The following is a 12,608-nucleotide window of genomic DNA, read 5'->3' on the forward strand; positions in this document are numbered from 1 at the left end:
AAGGTATTCCATTCTAGAAATATATTTTTTCCACAGATTTCCTCTGAACCCAGAGAAAATTGGACAAGGAATACAGTTCTGTAGCTACTAAAGTGTTCCTATTTCTTTGAGGTCAGACAAGTGCACCTGAGAAAGAGGGCAAGATAAAGAACAGACTTTGGAACAGACTTTGGCTGAGATATACATGGTTCACTTTGACATACATAGATGTTATAATAATAATAATAATTGTGGTATTTGTTAAACATTTACTATGTGCCAAGCAGGTTATTAAGTGCTAGGGTAGAGTCAAGATAATTTGGTCAAACTGTACCACGGGGGTGCTCATTGTCTATATAGGAGGGAGAACAGGTATTTAATCCTCATTTTGCAGATGAGGAAACTGAGGCCCAGAAAAGTTAAGTGTCTTGCCCCACGTCACACAGCTGGCCAGGGACAGTGTCGGCTTAAGAACCCAAGTCCTCTAGTGTCCCCATGATTCCTCATGATGTGTTGAACCTCACAAAGCAATTTTCTTGGCACTACCAGTGCAGCTAAATACACCTGGGGATCAGATTATCCTCCCACCCTTCCCCCTCTCCCTCTGCTCTGAGCTTGGAACATGGTGCCATTAGTTTCAGGGGTTCTTCAGATTTTGGGTCAGCTTTGGGTCCCCCTGAGGGGAAGCACAACTACCCTAGGGAACCCAACCTAAGTAAATCCTAGATTGTTGGCCAAGAACTACTGTGTGGAGCCAGTCTGCTAACACTCTTCTCCATCCTAGGTTCTGATCAGCTCCAAGAGTTCTTTACTTGGACCGCTCCTAACTACTTCTCTAGGGAAATTGGGTTCCTCAGATTGGCCTCAGTTGCATGCCACGCTATTATGATTGAGACCCCATGGATTCCATCATCTGTTCTTGGAGGATAGCCTGACTAGTTGATGGAAACCCAGCCTGCTGGAAGCTCCCCGTCATTTGTTCTGTTTGTTTCTGTTATGGTTGCCCAGTGCTCAGTTGGTACTTTTGGGAACCAATCCAATGACAGACTTCCTTGTTCAGGTCTCCACCCCGAAATCTTCAGAGGTGGTTTTGATTCCAGATCACTCTGGTGTTATAGTTCTCACCAGTCAGTCAGTCAATTGTATTTATGGAATACGTACTGGGTGCAGAGCACTGTAGTAAGGGCTTGGGAGAGTACACTATAAGAAGAAACAGACATATTTCCTGCTCATAATGAACTTACAGTCAAGAGGGGGAAACAGACAATATAAACCAGGCAGTCAGGACTAGAGAAGGGAAATTTGATGCTCTCAATCAATCAATCAATCGTATTTATTGAGCACTTACTGTGTGCAGAGCACTGTACTAAGCGCTTGGGAAGTACAAGTTGGCAACATATAGAGACAGTCCCTACCCAACAGTGGGCTCACAGTCTAGAAGACTCTAGTGGGCTCTCCAGTCATGTTGGATAACCCAGATGGATCCCATCTCTCACCTAGTCGGTCTTGCCTTCAAACCTCTGGGACATCCAGGGATAATAATAATGATGACATTTATTAAGCACTTACTATGTGCAAAACACTGTTCTAAGCGCTGGGGAGGTTACAAGGCAATCAGGTTGTCGCACGGGGGGGGCTTACAGTCTTCATCCCCATTTCACAGATGAGGGAACTGAGGCACAGAGAAGTTAAGTGACTTGCCTAAAGTCACACAGCTGACAATTGGCAGAGCGGGATTTGAACCCTTGACCTCTGACTCCAAAGCCCGTGCTCTTTCCACTGAGCCACGCTGCTTTCCTGGGTCATTGTGAGCCCCCTGGTTGGTCCAGTTTCCTTTCAAATTGGGGATGACCAAACAATGAAGCAGGCCACTCTGGGTCACAGCTGTCCATGGCAGACTCATGAGCCTGCATCCCCATGATTGCCATCTGGGGGGAGGGGGAGGGGTGGGGAGACAGTCAACACACCAGGCATGCAGCTGCTCGCCTTGGAAAATTGTACCCCAAATCAACCCACACGTAGATCATTACTGTTTTTCCCCCCACCCCCCCTTCTCTTTCCTTTTTCAGTTTGGTGCGGGGAAGCAGGTCCAGGTGGGAATTCACACCCCACAATGTGCTAGGTGGTGTGATAAATAATAGCACAGACTTTAAATAGGATCTCCAGCCAAGAGGAATGGAGAGCCCTGTAAATTTGAATTACCCCAGTTTGCTCCCTTGGGAAACCTGAGATGCAGAGATGTAAAGATTTGGCCTATGTCCACAGCACTTCGGCATGCAATAGCCTAGATTTCTTGCCTTTGATTCTTCAGCTCAGATTCCCCTTTCCAGAACTTCGTGAGAAGCAGTGTTGGCTAGTGGCCCAGGAGTCAGGAGACCTGGGTTCTAATCCTGGATCTGCTGTGTGACCTTAAGCAAGTCACCTAGCTTCTCTGTGTGCTCAGGACAGTATCCTGTGAGCACTCAGTATATATTACTGATAGATTAGGCTTCATTTTCCTCCTCTAGAAAATGGGGATGAAATGCCTGTTCTCCCTTTCCCTTATTCTGTGGGCCCCACGTGAGCCTGTGGTCAGGAATGTGTCTTTTTGTTGTTATATTGTATTCTCCCAAGTGCTTAGTTCAGTGCTTTGCACACATAAGTAATCAATAAATGTGATTGAATGAATAAATGACAGGGATTATTTCTGATCTAATTATCTTGCAGCAGGGAATGTGCCTACCAACTCTGTTATGTTGTACTCCCCCAAGCACTTAGTACAGTACTCTGCACACGATAAACACTCAATAAATATGATTGATCTACCCTGGTGTTTGACATTCATTCATTCAATCATATTTATTGAGCACTTACTGTGTGCAGAACACTGTACTAAATGCTTGAGAAGTACAAATCGGCAAGATATAGAGACAGTTCCTACCCAAGAATGGGCTCGCACTTGTTAAACACTGTTCTAAGCGCCGGGGGGATACAAGGTTATCATGTTGTCCCACAAGGGGCTCACAGTTTTAATCCCCATTTTACAGATTAGGTAACTGAGGCACAGAGAAGTTGTGACTTGCCCAAAGTCACACAGCTGACAAGTGGTGGAGCCAGGATTAGAACCCATGACCTCTGACTCCCAAGCCTGTGCTCTTTCCACTGAGCCATACTGCTTTGGCAGAGAGTTCACACCTAACAAATACCACTATTTTTATTATTTTTTGTTATTATTCAGCTAATCCAGGTTCAACATTTTCTACATTATAAATAAGAAAATGACCTTTTATCCAAGTCCCGAAGATGACCCCAAGTCAGGCTGCCATCAAGAAGGGCCTCTAGAATTTTGAGAGCATGCTACTGAAGCTTCAACTCAAAAACCTTCTTTGTCCTTTTTTTAAAAATGATATTTTTTAGGCTCTTACTATGTTCAAGCACTGTACTAAGAGCTGGGGTACATACACACTAATCAGGTTGGTCCCAGTCCACATCCCACATGGAGCTCACAGTTTTAATCCCCATTTTACAGGTGAGGTAACCGAGATACGGAGAAGTGAAGTGATTCACCTAATGTTTGACTACAGACAAGTGGCAAAGCCAGCATTAGAACCCAGGTCCTTCTGACTCCTTGGTTTCAGAAAGCAAACCCCTCAGTTTATCCTGGGTGCTACCAAGGAATGCACAAAACCTTCTTGCTTATCTCAGGGTGGTGAAATCCTGGAACGGACTTTGTCAGAGATTGTGGACCTTTATTGGTGGTGGTCCTGGGTGGTTTAGGCATCTCACTGCCAGAAAGCAGCAAGCTGCACCTGGCACCTTCTTGAAGTTCTTTGAAGTTCTAGGGATGTAAGAAAGAAAGAGAGTTTTCTGCCAAATCTCATCTCACAGGCTGTAGCTGCTGCTTGCCCCTTCAGCAAAGAAATTCATCAGTTGTTAATAATAAATAATGATCTAGGGAGCTGTCCAAGAAAGAAAAATTTTGAACTAGGGGAACACAGGGCTGGGTTATTTTCTTTCTTGGGCACTGAGACAGACTGACTTGTTTACCTCTGCAGGTGAGCAGTCTTCCATGACTCTTCAGTTCCCCTGGCCAAGGTTCGAATCTCATTAGGACGTTCCACGTGCAGCTGCTCTTAGGATTCCCGGCTACGTCCGCACCTCATCTCTGCTCCACTTCTCTGTGAGCTCAGTAGCCTTTCCTTTTTGCCGACTTCAGCAACTTATGCGGTTTGCAGTTGGCTCCCGGCATTTCATCCGGGGCTGGAGACGCTGCATTGGGATTCCCAGAGGCTTGTGAGCCTCGTGTTTCAACTACTTCTCAGTTTGGTTTTTAATCAGTTGCTAGCTCTGGTGCCAAAGTACCTCATCCTCAGGGTTTTCAATCCTACATGAACTCATTGTTTTCACCGGGAGCCTTACAGGAAAGAGCTGCCATTTGCCAGTGTAGTCACTTGGGTCACGAATAATACTGTCCATGTTTGGAAGGAGACGCAATTTGGCCTATTTCTGGCCTTGCTGATTTTAGTGGGGAATGAGTGTGTGTGTGTGTGTGTATGTATATAATCTTGTGTTTTCTCCACACATAAGTATATGTGGAACCGCCCTTTTAGGTCAGAGATAGTACAGGAGGGTGGTGAGATTCCTTTTTTCTCTTTTTTAACAGTATTCCTTAAGTGCTTCCTATGTGCCTGGTACTATACTAAGCACTGGGGTAGATACAAGCTCTCAGGTTGGACACAATCCTCATCCCACGAGGGGCTCTCAGTATTAATCCTCATTTTATGCATGAAATATCTGAGGCAGAGAGGTTGTGACTTGCCCAAGGTCTCAAAGCAGATTGGGGTGCTTAATCCCCATTCCATTTTATAGATGAGGTAACTGAGGCCCAGAGAAGTCGAGACTTCCCCAAGATTACATAGCAGACAAGTGAGACAGCAGAGATTGGAACCCAGGTCCTCTGACTCTCAGGCTCTCACTCTTTCCATTAGGCCATGCTGCTTCACAATCTCAACCACTTTGGGCAGCCACTGTATTACTTTGCTTTGCTGTGCTACTTGGTATTTGTGGAGACAGAACTGTTCAATTCCACTCTTTGCTGTTATGATTTCCCTGAAACTCTTCCTTTAAAAGAACTGTCCCATTCCTAATAAAAATAATAATAATGATAGCATTTATTAAGCACTTACTATGTGCAAAGCACTGTTCTAAGCACTGGGGAGGTTACAAGTTGATCAGGTTGTTCCACGGGGGGCTCACAGTCTTAATCCCCATTTTACAGATGAGGTAACTGAGGCACAGAGAAGTTAAGTGACTTGCTCAAAGTCACACAGCTGACAATTGATGGAGTGGGATTTGAACCCGTGACCTCTGACTCCAAAGCTCGGGCTCTTTCTACTGAGCCACGCTGCTTTTCTAAGATACAGGCTGATCAATCCGCTGGTGTTGTCATCTAGAAGCTTCAGGTGTGCCACATTTTTAAGTTTATAATTCAGTGTAAACTCTCTGGATACGCTACCAGAATGATTGCAGATGGAGGTGGGGCGTTCTGGGAGAGATGTGTCCATGGTGTCACTATGGGTAGCAGGTGACCTGATGGTATAAGACAAGACAATCTTCGATTTACATGACAGGCAACATGGACTTGTGGAAAGTGCATGGGCCCGGGTGTCAAAGGACCAGGGTTCTAATTCTGGCTGTGCCATCAACTTGTTATGTAACCTAGGGTAAGTCACTTAAATTTTCTGTGCATCAGCTTTCTCATCGCTAAAATGGCAATTAAATCCTTCTCCCTCCCACTGTGACCAGTGTAGGACAGGAACTGTGTCCAACCTAATCATCTTCCATCTTCCCCAACGTGTAGTGCAAGGAATATTGACAATCATAATGATACTTACTAAGCACCATTATGATTTTCTCTGTTGCCAAATTATATTTTCCAAGTGCTTAGTACAGTGCTCTGCACACAATAAGCACTCAATAAATATGATTGAATGAATTATTCTTATATAATAATAGTTATTGTGGTTTCTGTTCAGCACTATGTCCATTGTAATAATAATAATGGCATTTATTAAGCGCTTACTATATGCAAAGCACTGTACTAAGCACTGGGGTAGGTGCCTGCAAGCTAAGTAGGAGGAAAAACAGATATTGACTCCCCATTTTGCAGTTGAGGGAACTGAGGCACAGAGAAGTGAAGTGACTTGCCTAGGGTCACACAGGAGACAAGTGGCAGAGCCAGGTCTCACAGAGCAGTGTGACTACCACCTATCTGCATATACTGTATCTACCCCAGTACATAATATAGTGCTTGGCACAAAATAAATGCTTAACAAATGCCTGTTAATATCATCAGTATTATTATTATCTTTAAAATGTTTCTGCTGCCCTCCTTGCCTATAGTATTCCCATTTCACATCACTTCAGTTGCTTGGGGATCTTGCTATAATACCTTTTTCTCATGTGCCTGCCCAGCAAAGATTTATTATAAAGAAGCAGTTGGGCTCGGTGGATAGAGCCCCGGCTTTGGAGTCAGAGGTCATGGGTTCAAATACCGGCTCTGCCAATTGTCAGCTGTGTGACTTTGGGCAAGTCACTTAACTTCTCTGTGCCTCAGTTACCTCATCTGTAAAATGGGGATTAAGACTGTGAGCCCCCTGTGGGACAACCTGATTGCCTTGTAACCTCCCCAGCGCTTAGAACAGTGCTTTGCATATAGTTAGCGCTTAATAAATGACATTATTATTATTACAATGGACATTGCTCCAAGAGCATTTTAGAATCTCATTTTTGTGATCTTGCTTTGCCATTTGGTATAAAACATGGATTTCAGCTAACACTAGAGCAGGAAACCACTCAAGATGTCATTTGTGACACCTGTGATCAATTGGGGTCTCTCCAGGATAGAGAGGTTTGGATGCTAATGGAATAATATTTCTGTTGATCTTCCAGCTTCTTAATTCAGATTTCTACTTCTTTGCCTAGGTAGTAGAATTCAAGGACATCATATAGCATTTTATAGCCAGAGAGAATATTTGGTCATGTTCAAGGATCTTTAGATGAGGGCTGATAACTTTGTTCTTCAGAAGATAGTTGATAACACTATGGCAGTTTTGTGAAATGTGTTTGGTTTTTGTTTGTTTTTTTGTGGGGGTGCGTTAGTTAAATGCTTTCTGTATGCCAGGCACTATACTGAACCCTGGGGTAAATACAAGCCAACTGGGTTGGACACAGTCCATGTCCCACATAGGGCTCACAGGCATAATCCCATTTTAAAGATGAGGTAACTGAGACACAGAGAAGTTAAGAAATGGTTCATAAACTAATGCTGACTTCTGATGTATGGACTCGATAACATTTTATTTTATCAAATGCCGTCGAGTTGCTTCTGATTCATAGCGACTTTATGGATCTAGAACAGTTCTTAAATGACTGTCATAAGAATGTTTAGTGATGCTCAGAAACCTGGGCTGGATCTGTGTTGGGAGAGGTTCCAGGTTCCCAATACTGCTGCCACTCCTAATCTCCCATGCTCCTGGCCAGAAGGCTGGAGGAAAGAGTTTAATGAGGGAAGAGGAGAGAGGAAAGAAAAACTCAAGCTCCCATACTGAGAAGAACAAGCAGTGCTAGGAGAAGCCACCAGTTTCAGACAATAGAATATATATTCAGTGCCCATTTGGTGCAGTGCACAGTACCAAATGCTAGGGAAGAGCAGAAAAAAAATGGCACATTCCCTGCCCAGAAGGAGCTTACACTTCAACATGTAAGACAAACATAAAAATATTTCCACCAGTAGGCCCCCGAAAATTAAATGTCTGTCTCCCCCTCTAGAGAGTTAACTTGTTTTGGGCAGGAAATGTGTCTGTTTCTTGTTGTATTGAACTTTACCAGGTGCTTAGTACGGAGCTTTGCACGCAGTAAGCGCTCAGTAAATACTATTGAATAAATGAATGAATGTGGCTACCTCTAGGATACCCTTGTTTCATTATCCAGAAAATTCCTAAATCCTCCCCTCCCACTGCCTAAATGTTTTACGTTATCTGTTGTTTGTATTATCTGCATCACTTCTCCCCTCCATTAGTGTGGGTAATTGAGAGTTGACTTTATTCCATTTCAGTAAACGATGCCTTAGTGGCCTTATTAAACTGTTTCTGCACATCAAACTAGGAAGCCTCGTGCCTCATGCTGACTATTTGCTAATTCTTTAGTATTTCAGACCCTCTAGATCATCTTACCAAGAAGACCTCCAGTGGGAGAACTCCATAAGGGGTGGGACTTCTCTGTCACTCTTTGGCTGCAGGTTTTCAGACTGTCATGGCCCATTCAGACTGACCCCATTTTATCATCTAGCAATAACTTGGAAGGTCACAGACCGTCTGATCCCTTAAGTTTAACTAGGACCTCTGTGAATCAATTATCCTTTAAAATAAATTGGTTAACCCTAGGCACCCCACAACAAATCCCATAAATTTGGGTGCTCATATGGGGAACTTACTGATTAGAGCCTAAATATAAGCCTTTACCAAAACTCAATGAACAGACAGAGAAAAGATCTTGGTTAACATTTAAAGAACAGAAGGGAAAAAAACTTTGATAAATAAGATGTAGAAATATTCAAATACATAAACCTATTTCACAAGAATACATCCATGCTCCTTCTTCTGTGAACCAGCCAGTGCTGCTCAGGATTCAGCTTTCCAGATGAAGTCAAAGTGACCCTCTTAATGTTCCCTTAAATACAAACAAGATGAGAGACTCAGTCCAGTGACATGCTGTATCTTACACTCCGTTCCTACAGGCTTCATATTTGGGTCATGAAAGTAGATGAGAATAATGGGAAAATATTCAGGATTTAATTGGAACAGACATGCTATTGACCCCCCTTTCCCAAAAGTTTCAAGGGGCTTAAATTAAGAATCGATTTTTCCTTATTGGATCATTTTCAAGTTGTGACTCTTACTGTCAGTTGATTTTTCCAGCCACAGGGAAGCTGGTGTCTCATCTGAACTTTCCCGTAAACTTGATCAATCAGCCAATTGTATTAATTGAGTACTTACTGTGTGAAGAACACAACACAACAATATAACAGACACATTCCCTGTCCACAACAAACTTACAGTTTCAACAGCAGCACCATTCGTTGTTTCCGTAGCTCTAGAGGTAGCAAGATCTAGCTGGATAGCACTGTTAGGGAGTTGGCATGAGAGATTCTTCAACAGTTCTGTTCTCAGTCCATGATGGAAACGTAGGTACATGTTTTGACTTTTATGTTCCTCCATTTCCTAAGCCTGTTCCCCGGAATGGCAAAATTGTCTTTCTATAAATGGATTTGATGGTGAGTGACGTCTGATCTTCAAATGAGTTGGAGCTTTGAAGAAAAAAAGCTCTCGATAATGGATAAAATATCAGTGTCTTTGCCTGCTCTCTTGCTGTCTCCTCCCATTATTATCAGGTAGGTTTCTACCTGTTGAGAGCCTTTTGATTTTGACTCTGATTCCTCTTGAATGACTAGAACAAGAGTTTTCCAGGGCTAGTGACTGGAGTCTTTCCAAGAGTGGAAGTAATAACACTAATCCTTATGAGGTAGGTGAAATTCACTACCAAGATAAAGGAAGGGAAAGGTACAGTCACTCCAAGCTTGGAAGAGCTGGGATTGAAAATCAGATCAGTTCGCAGGCACTGGCATATTTAAAGAGTAATGAACAGTTATCTCATATGACGACAAAACAGTTTCTTTCACTTTTCTCTGGGCTGTCTCCCCTCAGCTTCCTGCAACTTAGGAGTTAGAATTTACACCACTATTTTCAAGGTTCTCCTTTCCCTAATTCCTAGGCTAAATTACTAGCCACCTACCCTACTGCATGTGCCTGGAAACAGAACTTGCCACAGGAGCTGGATAAATAATTAAATGGAAAGTAATGCACACCTGTAAAGAAGCTACCAAACTAAGGTGTAAGGGTCTTTACTTTCTCTAGTGAAACAAGTTTTTCCTCTTGCCATTAATAACTTCAGTGCCGAGTGGACCAGTGGTCAGTATGACTCAGGGGCACAGTTCAAAGTCCTTTAGACAGCTAGTTTAGAGGCATTTGATAAGGCATGCTGTGTCTCTTATTTCTTTAAAATTAGATCATGGCTTCTTTTAAGGCTCTATATTTTGTTTGCCCTAGTGCAAAGATCCTTTCTTGAGAATCAATAGTCCTAAGGAAGAGTTTTGTCAAGACAAATATAATTTATTTTTTGAGCAATTTGGAGGACTATTACCAGCACCCTAGCAAGGAATGACCACACTGCCAAGTCATTCTATGTTCAATGTTCCTATTCAATCAATATCCTGGGGGCTTCTAGTTGACTTCTGACCTGTGATAGGTTGAGTTGTTTTGTATGGCTAATATGAGAGGTTAGGCCTCCCTTGACCATGTAGGGTTTTGAGTAGAGGCTGGGCTGGCCTGAGAAAAGACCAAGACCTCTGATTGGAAGGAAAGGAAGGAAGGGAATGATGATGATGATGGCATTTGTTAAACACTTACTGTGTACCAGGCACTGTACTAAGCGAGAAAGGAAGGAAGTGCCTGCTGCTTTGTAAGAGAAGAGAAATCCCTCTGCCTGACATCAGAGCTCTCCCAGTAGTTTGGGGGCTGGATCAATAAACTAGGGCTCAGCAATCCTGGATCTTTGACTTCAAGTTGGCCCTGAGATAGGAACAAGGAAATCCATAAAACTCAGTGGTAGGAATGGCTAGATTCCATTTCTTTCTCTCCTCTCCCCAATTAGAGCTCTTGAAGGCAGAGATCATGACTATCAATTCTATCATATTGTATTCACTCATTCAATTGTATTTATTGAGCACTTACTGGGTGCAGAGCACTGTACTAAGTGCTTGGGAAGTACAAATTGGCAACATATAGAGGTGGTCCCTACCCAACAGTGGGCTTACAGTCTAGAAGGGGGAGACAGACAGCAAAACAAAACATATTAACAAAATAAAATAAATAGAATAAATATGTTCAAGTAAAATAAATAGAGTAATAAATATGTACAAACATATATACATATATACAGGTGCTGTGGGGAGGGGAAGGAGGTTAAGGCACGGGGGGATGGGTAGGGGGAGGAGAGGGAGAGGAAGGAGGGGGCTCAGTCTGGGAAAGTCTCCTGGAGGAGGTGAGCTCTCAGTAGGGCTTTGAAGGGAGGAAGAGAGCTAGCTTGGCGGATGGGCAGAGGGAGGGCATTCCAGGCCAGAGGGAGGAATAGCACAAGCACTTAGTGCAGTGCTCTACACAGAGTAAGTGGTCAATAAACATGATTTATTGATTTATCTCCTTTCCAGAATGTTGGGTCACAGTATTTCTAAAAGTCTTGGAGATTGTCTATAACTCTACACTAATGCTTTCCTCTTCTAGCTGGCCTTCCTTTGCAGATCTTGCCTTCCTCTGGTCTTCATACTCTTGTAAACTGGCTCCTACACTTACCTTGTGCTCCTTCTATGGCTCTTGCTATTTACAGGTGCATAGTATGTTAGCTGCTCCTTTCTTCTGATGCACTTGTAGCAAACAGCAGGACCATAAATGGCAACAATTCAGCCCTATTTAAAGACACAGAGCTCTGTAGTCTGTGTCCATGGACTCTGTATTTCCTGCTGACTGGGGTCCTTGCTTACCATTATCATCACATTCAGCAGCTCAAAAAAGACCCACGTGGTTTTGGGGAGAGAGGTGGGAAAAGAAATATACTCATGCTGGCATGAAAATTTGCCTGCTGGTGGTAGCAGAGAAACAGGGTGCAGTAACCTGGGCACTGACCCTGTTTTTGGAACAGGGCTGAATTATTGCTGTTTGTGGTTTTGCGGTTCACTTGCCTCATGAACCATAAAACAAGTACCCAAAGGATGGTGAGGTCTTGTTTTAGTGGTTGTGCTTTGACTTTATCCTTTTCTCCAACTTTCTTTTCCCCTGCTATTATTTTTCTTCATGTGTTTACCTAGCATTATTGGTGAGATTTCACTCTGATTCTGCATGGGAATATTAGTGTCTCAGCAGTTGATATTTTGCTCCTGCTCTAGTTCTATATGACACTATTCTTTTAACCATGGATTGTGGTTAGAGAAAGAGGGAGAGAAAGAGGGAGAGGGAAAGAGAGAGAGAGAGAGAGAGAGAGAGAGGTTCTATTGCAAGAAGTAGTTGTGCCCACGAGAGCAAGGAGTAACATTTATGAGTGGAAGTAATGGGCTTAGTTTTTTTTCTTCTCCCCTGCTCCTGTTGATAGCGTACAAACTGTATTTCTAAGACTTTCTTCTTCCCAAGGCTCTACTGATACCAGTTGCCATATTTGTCATTATACCAGCCCCATGAGGTAGACTAGATATCCAGGAATCGTGTCTTTACTAATGGGGTAAACTGAGGCACTGCAAAGTCATGCCAAGGGCAGACCTAGAATCACTGGTAGAACCAAGAAGAGCACCAAAAATCTTCTGATTCAGATTGGCCAGGTTGTTCACTCTGTTAGAGCATCTTTTTTTAATATATGGTATTTGTTAAGCATTTACTATGTACCAGACATTGCACTAAGCACTGGAGTAGATACAAACTGATCAGGTTGGACACAGTCCACGTCCTACATGGGGCTCACAGTCTTAATCCCCATTTTACAGATGA

This window comes from Tachyglossus aculeatus, chromosome 6 (assembly GCF_015852505.1).
Source record: "Tachyglossus aculeatus isolate mTacAcu1 chromosome 6, mTacAcu1.pri, whole genome shotgun sequence".
Lineage (NCBI taxonomy): Eukaryota > Metazoa > Chordata > Mammalia > Monotremata > Tachyglossidae > Tachyglossus > Tachyglossus aculeatus.